Source organism: Chiloscyllium plagiosum, unplaced genomic scaffold, assembly GCF_037043375.1.
Source record: "Chiloscyllium plagiosum isolate Xiang-an unplaced genomic scaffold, Cpla_swu_hap1 HiC_scaffold_29, whole genome shotgun sequence".
Taxonomy (NCBI): Eukaryota; Metazoa; Chordata; class Chondrichthyes; order Orectolobiformes; family Hemiscylliidae; genus Chiloscyllium; species Chiloscyllium plagiosum.
This window is the reverse complement of record NW_028270167.1, coordinates 65,883,244-65,900,352: the sequence shown is the minus strand read 5'-3', so window position 1 is coordinate 65,900,352 and position 17,109 is coordinate 65,883,244. Positions and strand designations below refer to the sequence as shown.

At 42.4% G+C, this 17,109-nt stretch overlaps 1 non-coding gene across 1 annotated transcript; it reads left to right on the top strand.

Annotated features, from left to right (window-relative positions):
* The first annotated feature begins 1,900 nt into the window (after positions 1-1,900).
* On the top strand, positions 1,901-1,982 carry trnas-gcu (transfer RNA serine (anticodon GCU)). The gene has a single exon. It is a non-coding gene; the product is annotated as a tRNA-Ser (tRNA).
* Positions 1,983-17,109: the final 15,127 nt, after the last annotated feature.

The window sequence follows — 17,109 nt, the reverse complement described above, 5'->3', positions numbered from 1 at the left end:
GAATTCCTGAATGTCTTTCTGGAAATAAAACGTAAATTTATGATTTCATAGTGTTTTAAAAAACACACGAACAAACATACAAGGAGGGAATTTACCATTGAAAGAAAGGAAAAGTGTGGATATGGATTAATTTCGATTTGGTTGTTTTCAGACACAAAGACACTTCATGAACACGTTCAGCTGAATAAAATTGAGTATGAAAAGTTCCTGGATTTGAAAGATAAAGCGTATTATTCAATGTGAAGCATTGTAAATGGGGCTGATGTCGTAAAATAACTGCAGACAGAAGTTGCATCCTAATGAGTGGCAATTGAATCGTCATTTGGAGACGCCACACCTAAAAGATTTGACCACATTCACATGACGTTAGGTGCATTTCACGCTTTCTGATATCCACCACCAAGTCTACTCTGTCTTTTTTGTATTTTTAACCCTCTGTGCTGCTCTGCAGCACACCATTCCAGCTGAAAGATGCTCAGACTAAAAGTGAATACAATATTCAGACGGTCCTATGCGATCAGTCTATTTTTTTTATTATTACAATGGCCATTGCGAGTTTGCAACAAACTACATAACATGAAAACAGATCAACATCTATTTTCCCGGAATTTAACGCAGTGCACATGGGAAACTTTATCCGTCTGCTGAAAAATCACCTTCGGCTCTCCCTCCACACATGTCTCTTCACATTTTAAGTATTTGCAGTATGTTTGTTGATCAAGGTGTCATTATCCTGAAAAGGTCGTTTCTGAATCCACATAAACTAGTACTTTCCCATAAACGTGACATTGCTCAATAACACCTTCTACCCGTACCCCTCAACACGTCAACTTGAAGCTGCTCCATGTGAGGCTCAAACTTAAAACTTCGGCAGAGCGCAGCCCACTATACTGGCACAGAGATACCGTGCACTGGTCACCTGCAGCACTGGAGCAACACATTAATGCTTACCTCCACATTCCTGGTTGTACATTAGCGGTTGGGAAACCGAGTTTCTCTGATTCCATGGCTGGTCACTGCGATTATACGATCATCTTCACCAGTGGTTCTGACCCCGTGTGAGGCAAGTGGTGAGCTACTCATTGCAAAGATGTAAAAATGTGCAACTTCAACTTTTGCCTTCACTAACCCATGAGCCTTTTATTTTGTTTTTCATCTGTAGAAATTTTAAAACCTTCATCTTGAACAGACTCAATAACAGATCTCCATTGTGTCTCTGGCATCAAATTCCAAAATGTAGACCCCTTCTGAATTCTTCCACCGCAGTCCACTGTTTGGGAAGTTTTCCTGTTCAGGTGAATGCACTTGCCAGTGTGTCAACTGCTGCTCCCAGATTTCGCTCTGGCACTGCACTCATTTTCCTTCTGACACTTGCTCACTGCGTTGTTGTGATCATACAGTGACTTGGTGTCACACAGCCAGGAAAATGATACAGATCAAGGGTTTTGCATTGTTGAATTCAATTGTCAGTTTAGCCTTATTTCGGATTTCAAATTTTCCTGTCCTGTACACAAGTGCGTGTCAAAAATATCTGAGTGGAAGAAAGGTGTTCTGCATAATGACATTGAGCACTATGCACTCTCCTCCAGTCTGGAAAACAATTCCTCACAGACAACTTTACACCTCCTGCTGTCACGGGCTCTTCAGTCCGTTGGCTTCAAATCTTCGCAGATTTCAACAGACCTTGTTACATCGTCATTTCTTCAGTTTTGTTCAGATCACTGTGAGCAGAGTGTCACAGTGGGAGTCTGTTTGCCCCACAACTCAGAGGTAAGACGATACTATTGGAACCGTCCTGTACTATTTATTATTTCACCAATACCATGGAGAAATATCTGCTGCTCAGCATAATTTACGCAATTCACTTATTCATAAGGTCAAATGTGCCCGTGACTTATGTGACGAGGTGGCTGAGAGGTTAAGGCGATGGACTGCTAATCTATTGTGTTCTGCACGCGTGGGTTCGAATTCCACTCTCGTCGTTGTTATCAACGATTTTCAATTTTGCTATCTTTGGATGATCACAGCTGTCCAATGGTCTGTTTATATGCATCGACGCTATAATAAAATCTCAAAGAATAATTTGAGTCTGTTGCCTAAACTGCATTGAAATGTAGATTGAATTGGGACAATGAACAGGAACGCGATTGTCTTTTCCAAGTCAAGTTGCTGTGAACTTTTATCGTATGAAAGAGATCCAGGAGAACCAAATAACGAGAGATGCGAAGTGCATGTTGATGCATGCGATTCTTAATGAGTGTTTTGTCAGATGAAATTTGTAGCAGTTGGGTAGAAGTGATTCACCCTGGTAAAAAGACCACAGAGAGACAACACGAAACAATGGAGGTATTTCAAAAGTGGCAGGGGCTGGGTGTAGGGGCACCCGAGAACTGGCTGTAAATGCACAGTAGAGAATTACCGATGTGGGTTCCGTGCATGGGCACAGACAGACTTACACATTGGTCTTATCCTTTCCCCCTTGCTCTCGCCATTGATGAATGCTGGACATAAGACACATATAAACACAAGATGTGGGAAGCAAACTCCTTCTCGTTATGCACACACTTGATGCATCATATTGAACTATGAACAACTGGAGAAGTCAGCAAGTTAACTGCAGGGACTGAATCTAAACTGTGTATCAATAACCGCAGATTTATGCAGCATAAACATGAAACCTGATTTGAAATGTCTTTATACGCATGTCATTAACAGACGGTTCGTTCTAATACCCGTGTGGCTGAAAGAAGTGGACACCACATTTAAAGGTGGATGACAACATTACCAATTCTGTTCAGAAATTGAGATCTATTTGATCATTTGATACAGTGACCAAGTTTAAGATTAATAATACAAACCAAATTCTCACGTGAAATAAAAGAGTGATTCCATTACAAACATTGTCCTTGCTAAGTAGCAGTTACTCAACATGAAAAATAGAATGTGATTTCTAGTGAGCATACGTCAAATAGCACGATTATCTTACTTCGGATTGACTGCAATATGCACATGCAAAATAAGTTTTAAGAAAGAAGTCCTTTGGAAATAATGAGTCGGTGGTGATTAAAAGTAAGATTAGGTTCTCATGATGTGGATATTGCACCAATGGCTCCAGTGGTGAAAATGGTCAGTGAGCAGTATTTCTATAATGGCATAGAGGTGCGTGATCTGCCAGGGATGGGAGCACCCACCTCATCTGGAGCAGCGTCTGTTGACATGGACCAGGGAGTATTGTGACATCAGTCTGGGAATTGCAAGCATCATGGAGAAGCTTTTATTGACATGAAGCCGCAGGGAGCATTGGGACATCAGACTGGTAGATCCAACTTCAACTGGACCGCTTCTATTGACATGGAGCAGGGAGAATTGAGACATCAGACTGGGAGCTACAACGTCAACGAGAGTCAGGGATGGGAGCTCCCATTTAACTTGGAGCAGCGTCTGTTGACATGGACCAGGGAGCATTGTGATATCAGTCTGGAGTGCGAACCTCACCTGGAGCAGCTTCTATTGACATGAAGCAGCAGGGAGCATTGGGACATCAAACTGCGAGATCCAACCTCATTTGGAGCACCTTCTTTTGACATGGAGCAGGGCACTTTTCGAGATCAGTCTGGGAGCACCACTCTCACCTTGAGCTGTTTTTAATGACATGACGCAGCAGGGAACATTGGGACATCAGACTGGTAGAGCCAACAGCAACTGGAAGTTTTCTATTGACATGGAGCAGGGAGCATTGGGACATCAGACTGGGAGCTGCAACTTCAACTAGAGTAGCTTGTATTGACATGGAGCAGCAAGGAACATTGGAACGTCAGGTTGGGAGCTCCAACCTCTCTTGGAGCAGCTTGTATTTGCATGGAAGAGGAGAGAGTATTGGGACATTAGGCTGGAGGAAAGGGTATTCAACTATTTTAATCTGAAGTAAAATAGGCTTCAACACCTCAGGTGTTAACTGATTTATGAAGATTCTGTCATGGAAAAATAATTAATTCATTAGATATTAAAGACAAGTCCTGCAAATATTCAACTCAGGAAAACGCATTGGTACAGAGATGTTTCAAGTCTTTGACTTTTCTTTTCTGGCCGACTCTTCACTAGATTACATCACCAGAAGGACGTTTTCACTCATTTCATGTCATTCAGTTTCCTGCAAATACGGACAAGTCATTAACATAATCTAAATCGGAAAATTAATGGGAATATGCGATGTTATGATTAGGCTGGAGTTTACCTCTAATTATGGTGAAAACGTAGCAAAGTAAGTTGCAATTTCCTTGATCAGCAGTGACCTTATTGATTGGCTGATCATTTTTTTCGGACAATGTGAAGTGAATCATTGATGGTGATTCTCTTTGTTCTTTGTTCACCTTGTGACTGTTACTTTTATTGCTCCTGTCATTGTTAGCATCACAGCTGTGTAGCGTGTAAAATCTCGGCTGTGCATCTGGCCAGTGGTACAGCCATTCGGAAAGCTGGCTACGGAACAGGCGGGTGCAGGTTCAACTTTTGCTTGGCGCAAGCGCATTGTGGAGATTCCGCACACATCCAAAGTAATCTTTTTTGTTACACTGAGGTGGATAATGTTTGAAATTTTCATCTCCAGGAACGAAAATTATTTTACTGTCTACGATCAGTTAAACATTACCAAGGGTTATCAAAGTTAAAAATCACATGGCATCAGATTGTATCGAACTAGCATATTTGGAAGCACCAGTGTTCCATGCACTGTTTCTTCATCAGGTGGTTGTGAACTGTTGGACTCTAATATGGCTTTGTGAATTTTTTTAATTTGTCCACCCCAGTCCAATACCAACACATCCAAGTCATGGGTACCGTCGACACCACGAACGGTCGGTTAAAGTCCAGATGATCTTCCACAACATCGCGCATATTGACACACGCATCAAGTTTCTGCAGAAAGACACATACCTGATGAAGGAGCGGCTTTCTGAAAGCTAGTGTTTCCAAATAAACCTGCTGGACTATGTCCTGATGTTGTGTAAATTTTAACTTTGTCTACCCAACTCAAACACTGGCACTTCCATATCATGGAGAACACCAGTCATGTCGCAGCGCTGTCAGAGAAGGCAATCCTGGAATAGCCTCACACATTGTTCATAGGTACGTTTCATTTTCAGAAACCAACCTACTCAATCGCTGCAGCTCCTGTGTATGAAAAGCACAGAAAAGAAATAGCTGAGACTCAGTTTTGACAGTTCTTTGAAACTCTTTGGGAAGTGGAATCAGAGGAGAATGAAGGATGAACTGTCGACGGTGTAGAGAGAGGGAATGCAGTTTTACCTTCATTCAAGGGCTGGGGTATTGACTGATTTAAGGCATGAAACAGATACCTGGTAAAGCTGCTCTCTCTGCGTCAGGAAAAAGAAGTCCTGATTTCCTGAACGGTAATGAAATCCAGCACACTCAGTCAAAGCGCTGAATACTAACTACTAGACCACCAGGGATGAGGGCAGAAGCAGTTGCACAGTTTCTTCATAACGCGGTTTTTGGAATTATGTCACTGCAGATATGTTTGCCCTCAAAAATGATTGAATTATCGAATGTTTACAGCACAGAAATGGGTCTCATCATCTCACTTCCCAGCACTTGGTCTGCAACCTTGTGAACTCTGACATTTCACGTGTTCATTTCAATGCTAATTTCTTTGGAACGTTTTAATCTCGTAAGACACAATAAATTGGATTGAAGTTTTAGATGGGAAAAATGTGTTCACACCCGGTCAGGGAGCTGAATCCCATTTTTACGCATAGACTGAAGCACGCAGACACATTTCCCCAAGAGTGACACAGGTCTCGGGAGAAAACAAGCAGATCGTAACATTTCACCCACTTGGCTGATATTGTCCTATTTCAGACTTCAACACCAGCAAAGAAAGGAAGCATTCAGCGCCTCCCGTCCCAGTGTTCCTAGCCCATTTTTTCCCCATCTCTCTCTAGTATATATTGTCTCACCTCGTTCTTGCTGGCAAACTGGATCACTGCTCACACCCGTTTTTTCCTGTCTTGTCGAACCGTTTTCCTCAAGTTATTGGAATTAAAAACAGGAATGGGCTATTTCAAGCACTTTTCTAGTTTACAAGACCAGTGTTATCATCACTGAGCCAGCACATTGCCAGCTCAGAAAGAAGGTCTCATACATCAGAAACTGCAATGCAAAGATGATTGGATAGCCTCAGTATTGTAAACCAACCAACAAGACCGGAATGGAGCCGATGGGACCATGTACAGAAGGATGGCAATATAGAATGACGAATCTCATGGTGTCCAGGGTGGTGTTAACAGAAATCTTCCCTGGTAGTATAGTGACGAGGATTCAATAATTTCACTGTCTTGGCTTGTTAAAGGTTAACATTTACAGTAATCAATATGAAATACTGCCTGATCTTTCGAAGCAGAATGATGTTGTGCAGCATTCCGAATCGCTTCCCTGCATGTTACAGGTCTACATCAGCAATGTCAGCTGCAATTGCCTGACGTTCAATCAGTTTAAATCAAGAACGGAGAGGGCGTCACTAAAATGGAAGAGGAATGGTGGTTTGTGAGACTTAACTGCATGCCTAGTGGAGCCAGGTTTAATGTAGATAATGAATATTGGTTTTCCTGTTTACCTTGGTATACTGATCACTCCGGATCAATTACCCATATTGTCTGCCCTTTGTGTGATGTTCTTTGTACATTTCACCTCGGGTCAGTGTTCCGGGGGTCCACGTATTTTTAATTTGGCACATTTTACTCAGGTCGGGTTTGCATCATATTTAGGCTTCATATTTAGGCAAACACGTTTATGAACAGAAAGACACCATTCAGACCTACAAATCTATTCCTGTGTTGAATGGTTTCATGTCAGATCTGATAACCTTGAACTGCACTTTCTTGCCTTTCCCCATAACGCTTGATGTCTTTGCTGTTTGAAGATCTGCCGATCTCAGCCTCATTACACCGAATGACCCTTCCTCAACAGCCTTCTTGTACAAGAAAGTCCACGGTCCAGAACTGTCTGAGAGAATAAATGCTTCCTCATCTCTGTTTTAATTGTAAAATCCGCATTATAATACGAATTAAATATCACACAACACCGGTCATAGTCCAACAGGTTTAATTGGAAGCATTAGCTTTTGGAGAGCTGCTCCTTCATCAGGTGGTTGTGGAGTTCACAGTTGTAAGAAACAGAATTTATAGCAAAAGTTTACAGTGCGATGTAGTTGAAATTATATAAAGAAAAATACCTTGATTATTTGTTAAGTCTTCCATCTGTTAAAATGACTATGTTAGGTTTACTTCTTTCTTATGTGATTCGCAAAACTTTCTTTTAATAGTTACATTCTTAGTGTCAGTCCAGATAATATGTTGAAGTTGTTAGTTCCTGTGTGCTGTGTCCGTGCCATAATGTTTAGACTGACGCTAATCTAAAAAAAATGCTGCAGGCAAGGATGCTTTGAGGCATGGTACATTGGTGAAACCGAACAGAGGCTACAGCAACGGATGAATGGGCACTACACATCTATCAACAGACAGGTCTGCCCCTTCCCGGTTGGAGAGAACATCAGTGGTCCAGGACATTCCACCTAGGACTTTCGGGTGACAATCCACCAAGGCGGAATTCGGAGCCGGCAGCAGCTAAAAGTGCCCGAGCAGAATCTAATAGCGAAGTTCGCTATCCATGAGGATGACCTCAACCGGGACCTCGGATTCATGTCACAGTACAGGTGATCCCATTGCTCTATCTACACACAGAGACCCTCCGACACACACACACACACACGCATATATACGTTTGTGGGGTGAATTTGTACTTGCAGAGTTACATTGTACTTTGCTCAAAAACTACATGAATCCATGTCAGCCTCTGTTAAATCATTTATTAAATTAGAATCAGTCTAAACATTATGGAAAAGACAGCAGCACACGGGGGCTGACACCAATTCTTCAAGTTCACCTGAGAATGTAACTTTGAAATAAAAAGTTTTGCGCTTTACAAATGAAAGAAGTGAAGCTAACATGGTTATTCTTACAGATGGGAGACTTAGCAAACTATCATGGTAATTTTCCATGTATAATTTCAGTTGCATCACACTGCAAATTTGTGCTATAAATTCTGTACTTCATAACAGTGTACTCCACAACCACCTGACGAATGAGCACCAGTCGGAAAGCTCGTACATCCAATTAAACCTGTTGGACTGTACGCTGGTGTTGTATGATTTACAAATTTGCTCATCCCAGTCCAAAACCGGTATCTCCAAGTCATTTGATACGAGGCGCTCTGGTCACAGAACCAACCTTTTTGCATCCAACTTTTTTAAATCCTTTAAAAACCTGTATGTTTCAAAAAGGATCATTTTTGTAGTACTGAGTCTGAGCAGGCAAAAGCAACTGATTTCAGCGTTTCTCCCCATTTGATTTCATCTCCGATATGAAATTCCCACTTACTCTGACAGAACTGCTATCTTTGCAGTTTTGTAATGTCAGGAATTCATGTTCAATTTAAGATTTTCATAAGGAGCAACAAATCTTTTTTTCCCTGACTGGAAATCAAAATTGGAAAATACCAGTGAGAGAGCTGAATTTCAGCACTTGCGCACGAAGGAAGACATATGCAATGCTTACAACTTTTCTTGGTGACTTTGTTCTTGCCATTTTGGTTTAATTGAAAAATGACAGTCATTGATTTTTTAAAAGCGTTGCGAGAGGCCCTTCAGCCTATTGCATCAGTATTAATCATCAAACATCTAGTTTATAAACACAGTTTCCAGCACGTGACTCATCGTCTGGTGTGTTCTAACATTTCAAGTCTTCAGTTAAATTGTTATTCAATTTCTGAAGTGTTTAAGTGGAACAAAACATCTCTGTGAACTAACAGTTCTGACAAACAAACTCTTTCTCAGAGCCGTTTGTCAGTTTTCCTCAAAATGCTGTGGAAATGTTTCTGTACTCACATCTGAATTAGTTTACCCTGTTTCTTCTTCAGGTTCCTTCTTCTTTCTATTAAATGGTTTAGATTCCAGTACAGACACAAGGTGCATGTTGCAGAAGTCATGTGTTTGTACTTTCACTGACACTCTGTCTCAGCGGGAGCTGCAGTCCTTCCCCACGCTGATTCAGACAGCACTGTCCTTCCTGTGAATTGTCCCATGGAGAATGGAAGGACAGGCATTAATATGCTTCACTTGGGAACGGAGTGACAGTTTTAAAACATTTACACTGCCCCAGCGAGGAATTGAGCTTCTATCTCCCGCATAACATGTTTCGACACTAACCACTAAACTACCGAGGACAACAGTTGCAAAGGAGACCCCTCAGCCCATTGTGGCTCCATTTGTCAAAAACATCTGCTTTACGACCCGAATCGTTTAACCCACAGACTTATACGTATTGGCAGAACATATTCATATCTGAATATTTCTGCCTCTCTGACCCTTACAGAAAGTGTGTTCCAAATTCGAACACCCGCCAGCCTATACCGCTTTTCCACCCATCTACTTAAATATTTCTGTCTTTATCATTAAATTTCTGCAACCCTGTGATCGTTGGGAAACACTTCTTTCAGTCTACCTTATCCATAGCCCTCATTATTTTGTACATCTGTACCATGCCTTCTCACAAACTCCTCTGCACGGTGACAAACAATCCCAACCTGTCCTGTCTCTCTTCATAACTGAAAATCTTCAGCCCACACGCTATCCAAGTGAATCTCTCCTCCACCTTTCCCACTGCGATCACATTCCTGGAATCGTGAATTGCAGACAATAGTCTAGGTCGAGCCGAATGAACCTTTTTTTTTCATTCTGTAACAGCATGCGGGGTGGCTCTGCAGCATTTATTGCCTTGCGGTCAGGAGTCAGACCAGTTAAGGACATAGTGAAACAGATGGGTTTTTCAGACAACGTATTTAGCATATTCTTAATTGTCGCAACCAGTAACAGTGAGGGCAACGGCACAGACTTGACGGTGTCAACGTGAAAGTATATGTTCGATTGTGCAATGCCTCAGTAAAATGGGATGTGAGACGGAAAAGAGAGTTAGGGAGAGTGGGAGGGGGAGACATCTTCCAAAACTTTTGGGTTTAAATCCTGATACATGAAACGCAGAAACATCAGAGAAGGTGATTCGATGGAAAACACCTCGGAGAATATTATCATGTAAAAACGATTAATTTGTTACCGTGTTTCACCAAAAGTAAAACTTTGAGAGAACTAACATGCATGTCGTGGATTAGAGCCGAGGACGCTGCAATCACAACGCAGAATACGAACCACTAAATAGTTACAGCACTCCAACAGAGCACTTTTGCAAACTGCAACCAGTATTGTAGCAGAGGAAATGTCAGGGAGAACGTACAATATCAGGCCTTAGCGACAGGCGTGTGGGAACTCAGAATGGGCTGAATATTTAACTTTAACGTCCTCAGAGTATTGGAGAATGGGATTAATGAAATTTTCCAAACTCCTGGGACAGCGCAGGATAGTATTGAAACGTATGTTTCAATAGCATTATAGTTTAACATCGGCTACTTCATCACTTTGCCCACACAAGGCACTACTAACTGCTGCAGGCAATCACCCATAATCCGAGTTCCAGACTCGGAATCGTAGAAACGGTATGAAGCAGCCACGAAGATCCAATGGGAAATTGGGATGGAATGAAAGGAGAGAGGCGCGTGTATTTCCGAGGGTGGGATTTCTCCTGGTCAAAAGCGGGACGGAACGGAATACTTGCCACATTTATAATATTATAGCCATAAGTAGTACATGTTGCTGAGACAGCCGATTGGCGCACCTAAAGCTTGTTGAGACTTTAACTTTGAGGTGCGAAGGTTCGAAATTTCATTTTCTTATTTGGATCAGTGTTTTTGACATTGGCAGTAGCAGCTGCTTTTGCTCGCATCAGCTCAGAATCAAATTCTTGTTCCCAGTAAATACTGCAACCTGAAGAAGGTGATTTTGTGGTTATATAATAAATTAGTCATCCTTGAGGACTCAGACACGGAACTGGTAATGCTAATGTTCGACGAATAAACCCTGGAATTAAAGCCTGACCTCAGGAACAGAGAACATGACTTTAATTTCCTGCAATCGCATTCATGCATGCCCCTTATGCAGGGGATGCTACTATCTTTCCCCAATCCTGCCTACTTGTGGCTCCAGGTCCAGAACAACATAGCTGACCCTTAATCCGAGAATGCTGATCGTGTGGCGAAGCAGGCCATTCGGCCCTTCCAGTCGACACCATCCCTCTGAAGCACATCCTATCAGACCCACACTGCATACCTATTCCTTTCCCCCTTCATTTCTCATGGCTGATCCCAGTTACATGCACACCTTCAGACTGTGGGAGGAAACTCAGACAAGCAAAGAGAAAATTTGCACACATTCACACGAGACTGGGATAAAATCCATGTCTCTCATGCAGCAAGAGAGCAGCGAATCAGGAAGAACAACAAATGCTGTCCTGATCAGTGACATCCACACCCTGTGGGTATATCAGGAAGAATAAAAACACATTCACAACATGGACAACGGGACTTGCGTCTGCATGGACATGATTTGAACCAATCGTTCCCCCTTGGGTAGATGCAATGACACCGATGTCACAGAGAAACCAGGGAAATGCGAGATTCAGTTGACTGCTGAAGTGGAAACTCATTTATTCAGTCAAACTGGGGACAGACTGTTCAACAGTCCCGTGTGTGGAAAGGGCTCAGTGAGCAAACGAACCTCCGGGGTAACCAGCAAGATTACATATCCGAAAAGGAGATGAACTAAACTGACAATGCTGATGCTTATCACAACCAGCTGCCATTTCTATAGACTCATAGTCATAGACTCACGGCAGCATGGAAACAGGCATTACACTCCTACCAGCTCATGCTGAACATCATGCCAAACTAAAAGAGTCGCATCTGATGGCTCCTGTAGCTGCTGAGGCGTAATAATGCCGTCGTGATATTATTACTGCATTGTCAATGCGAATGTCCAGATACAATTCTGTGGACACAGGTTCAAATCCTGGCATGCAGATGCTGGAATTTTATTTCAATAAATACCGAGAGCTGAAGAGTATAATGATGATGTTGAATCAGCTGTTGTACATCTGATTCACTAATGCCTGTTAGCGAAGAAAATTGCCATATTTATCTAGTCTGGCTGGGGTGCGATTCCAGATCCAAAAAATCGTGGTTGATTCTGAACTGCTGTATGGGAAATAAATAATGGACTGGGCATGAATGAATGGCTTTTTTAATCCCACTGAAACTTTCCAATTCATTTATAGATCTAAATATTCTGTAAATGTTGTAAATTTCCTTTCATTCATTACTGCCTCAGGAAGTGAATTGCACACATGAACCATCCTCTATTTAAAAAGCCTCTCATGCCTTATTTTAAATCTCTCTCTTTTCACCTTAAACATTTGCCCTCTAGTCTAAAAGTCCACTTCCTTGGAGAAAAGACAGTTCCAGTTAACTCTATCTGAACTCTTAATAGTCTATAACTTTCTATCAGGTCACCTTTCAAGCTCCCGTGTTCGAGAGAAAATATTCTCAGCCTATCTAGCCTTTCATTATAACTCAAACCTTCCCCACTAGCAATATTCTGGTATACCTCTTCTAAACCTACTCCAGCTGAACAATTTCCTTGCGATTACTCGGCGACAAGAATTGAACGCAGTATTTCAGAAGACGCCTCACCCAATGTCCGATTCAACTTCAACATAATGTACCAACTCCTACGCTCAAAGGACTGAGCAACGAAGGCAAGATGACATTTTTTAACCATTCTGTCTAAATGTGAAACAAACGAAAAAGAATTATGTATCTGCATCCCCGGCCACCGTGTTCCACAACATTATGCAACGCCCTATCACAAAAAGTGAAATTGGAGTAGGCTTTCACGAATTTTTGAAGGTGATTGCACAAGGGATCAAGTGCTCTCGAAGGCTTAGAGATACATTCTGTTCTTGACCGTAGGTGGGAATATCAGAGCAGGGATGTGATGCTGGAACTTTAGCAACTGCCTGTTCAGAGAAGAGTCAGAGGACCGGTCACAAGTCTGGTCGTTGCATTAATCTTTTTTTTCGGAGGAATGATAAAATAAAGGATGGAGGGCTGAAATAGACCATATTGCCGATCAAGTATGGATCAGAACTCAATCAGATCTTCGCTGACAATGCCCCAAGTCAGCCTGGCACGTTCCTTGGAGGGGAACCTGCAGATGGAGTCATTCGATGCATAAGTCCATGAGACAATAGGAGCAGGAATTAGACCATTCAGCGCAGTGAGTCTGCTCTGCCATTTAATCATGGCAGATATATTTCTAAACCCAATTCTCCTGCTTTCGCCCCATAAACCTTGATCCCCTTGACAACAACGCTGCTACATACCTCAGACTTACATATAATCAAAGACCTGGCTTCCACAGCCTTATCTGACAATGAATTCCATACATTCACCACTTCCTGTCTGAATAATTGTCTCTAATTACTGCTCTCAAATGTCTTCGCTTTTCTCCAAGGCCGTGCCTTTAGGTTCTAGTCTCTACTAAAAATGGATACACCTTCCCAACATCCACTCTGTCCAGGCCATTCACGATTCTATAAGTACCAATTAGACTTCCTCTTATCCTTCTAAACTTCGTGTGTATAGACCCAGAGTCCTCAAACGTTCCTCATGTGTCAAGATTTTCATTCCTGGGACCATAATCGTGAATCACCTCTGACCATACCCCAGCACCAGTGCATCCTTCCTGAAATTTGAGGACCAAACGTGCGCACAGTAATCCAGATGTGGTCTGACTAGACCCTTATAGAGCCTCGGAAGTGCATCCCTGCTTTTATATTCAAGTATTCCAAAAATAAATGTCATCATTGCAATTATCTTCCTAACTACAGATTCAACCTGCAAGTTCATCTTGAGAGAGTCCTGGGCTAAGAATCTCAAGTATCTTTGCACTCCAGACATGTGAACTTTCGCCCCATTTTGACAATAGTCCGCATCTTTATTCTTCCTGCCAAAGTGCATAGCCTCACACTTTCCCACAGTTTGCTCCATCTGCCATGTAATTTCCACTCGCCCTACATGTCCATATCCTTCTGCAGCATCCCCGCCTTCTCATGCTACCTGTCCTTCTGTCTTTGCATTGTCTGCAAATTGACACACATTGCCCTCAGGTATTTTATCTAGATCGCTAATGGAGAAAATGAAAAGTTGTGGTCCCAACACAGCCTTGAGGAACGCCACTTGTCACCAGCTACCATCTTGAGAAGGATTCTTTTGTTCCTAATCACTGCATTCGGTCCTGTGAGCGCACCTTGCCACTGACATCATGGGCCCTTATCTTATTCAGTCGTCTCCTGTGCGGCAAATATCAAATGCCTTCATATAGTCCAGAGACATAACACCCATTGGCTCTCCTTAGTCTACCTTCCTTGTTACTTCTTCAAAGAGGAAATCTTCCAGATTTGTCAAGCATGTCTTCCCCTTGATGAAACCATGCTGACTTTGCGTTATTTCGACAGATACTTCCAAGTGTTCAGAAATTTCTTTCAATGCAATGGATTCCAGGACCTTATCCACAACCAAGATTCGGCTGATTGGTATGTAATTTTCCAGCTTTTGTGTGGTTTCTTTTTAAAATGGGGTGTCACGTTTGTGATTTTTTGGTCCTGTAGCACCCTTCCTGATTCTACTGATTCCTGAAAGTTCTCCACTAACGTATCCACTATTTCTTCAGTTGTCTACCTTATAACTCTGGAGGGTCCTCCATCTGATCCAGATGATTTATCCACCTTCAGGCCATTCAGTGTTTCTTGCACTTTCTCAATGATTGCCACTAGACTCACATCTGTTCCCCCATTCTCTTGTATGTTTGGGTATAACTCATGTCTTCCACTGTGGAGACTGGCACAATGTAATTTTTCAGTTCCTCAAATATTTCCTTTTTCCCCACTACTGTCTGTCAAGTGTCATTTTCCAGTGGCCTATTGTCCACTTCTACCTCTCTTTTGCGTTTATATGAATAAAGAAACAACTGCAGTCTTCCTTTATATTAGTAGTTAGCTTACATTTAATCTTCTCCCTACTCATTTGTTTTGTTATTGCCCTTTGTGGGTCTTTGTGAGCTTCCCAATGCTCTGATTACCCACTGCCCTTCGCCACATTATATATTTTCTCTTTTGCTTTTATGCTATCGATGACTTCCTGAGTCAGTCATGGTTGCCTGAACCACCCTGCACCATACCTCAATTTCCACAGGATGTGTCTCTGATGTGTCTGCTAAATTACGCTCAGACAGTCCTGCCATTGCATTTCCACTTTCCTGCTTTCTTGCTAGGTTCCTTTCTCACCAATTTCATCCAGCTTCTACCTCATGCCTCTGCAATTGCCTTTATTCAACTTTAGTACCGTTACTTGTATATTCTCCCTCTCAAATTGCAGGGTAAATTCAATCATGTTATCATCACCGCTTCCTAAGGGTTCCTTCAGCTCCCTTGTCACGTCTGCCTCATTGCACAACTCTAAATCCAGTATTGCCTGTTCCCTACTTGGCTCCACCACAAGCTGCTCCAAACATTCATCGCGTCGACATTCCACAATTGAATTGAATTGAATTGAATTGAATTTATTGTCACGTGTAGTGAGGCACGGTGAAAAGCTTTATCTTGCGATCAATACAAACAGATCTCAATGTTAAGTAGCATAGATGTAAACATATACTAGGTTGGCCTTTGTGATTCTCCGGGCCGAGCTCACCACTCGCTGTAGACATCTCCGATCTTGAATGGTACAGGTGCCATACCAGGTACTGATACATCCAGACATAAAGCTCTCAATTGCGCACCTATAAAAGTTGGCTAATGTATTCGCAGTGGTGATTCAAGTGATCATCGATTTTTTAAAAAAAATTCGAACTCCTGGAGCGAGATACCATCATCAGACATATATCCCTCTTCAGTCCATGTCCACCATCCACAGGGACCATTCCCTGCAGGAAACTCTGTTGCACTCTGCCTTCACTCCCAACACCTGAACCAACTGGCCCCATGGAGTCTTCCCTCTGCATCGCTGATTTTGTGAGACATAAATTCATAGAGCCTAAAAACCCGAGCAGGAATAGGCTGTCCGGCCCTTCAAGCCTACTCCGCCGTTCTTTGACATCATTGCTGATCTTTCTAAAGACTCAAATACGCTTACGCGACCTCTCACTGTATCCCTTATTTCATTTATTGTTCAAAAGAAGTATCGCTCTTCAAAAACTTTGTTGCACTAGCGTCACCTTCTTCGCTGGGCAAGGTATTCCATATATGAACATCCGTCTGTGTGCAGAAGGTCCTTCTGAACTCAGTCCTAAATCTGCTCCCTCTAATCCTGTGGCTATGCCCTCCTCTCCGAATTTCACCCACAAGTGGAAGCATCCTTTATAATTCTCTCTAATCTATTCTGTTCAATGTTTTATGTTTCAGTAAGATTGCCCCCTCATTTTTCTAAATTCCAAAGAAAATAATCCTAATGTATGCAGTCTCTCTTTATAGGCTAACCCCCTCAACACCGGAATCAACCCAGTGAACCTCCTGTGCACCCCTTCCCCCACCAGTGCCAGTACGTTCGTTCTCAACTCAGGGGACCAAAAGTGCACACAGTACACCAAGGTTAGCCTCACCAGCACCTTGTACAGCTGCAACATAGCATCTCTGTTTGAACCTTCAGGAACCTACGTCACATCTGTCCAATTTCTATCGCGATGCCCTGCTATTTCTTCCTTGATAATACACTCAAGCATCTTCCCCACTGCAGAACTTAAGCTAACTGATCAATAATTCCCAATGTTTTATCCATCTCCATTTTTAAACAGTGGTGCCACACTAGTTTTTTTCCAATCTGCTGGGACTGCCACGCAGCCTAGTAAATTTGAAAATTGCCACTCGTGCACTTGCTGTTTCTCCCGCCATCTCCTTTAATACCCTGAGATGCATTCCCTCACTGCCAGGAGACTTGTCCATCCTCAGCTCCATTAGCTTGCCTGACACTACTTCTTCCGTAATAATGTTTGTTTCCAGGTCCCCACCTACATTTGTCTCTTTGCCACTTACTGGC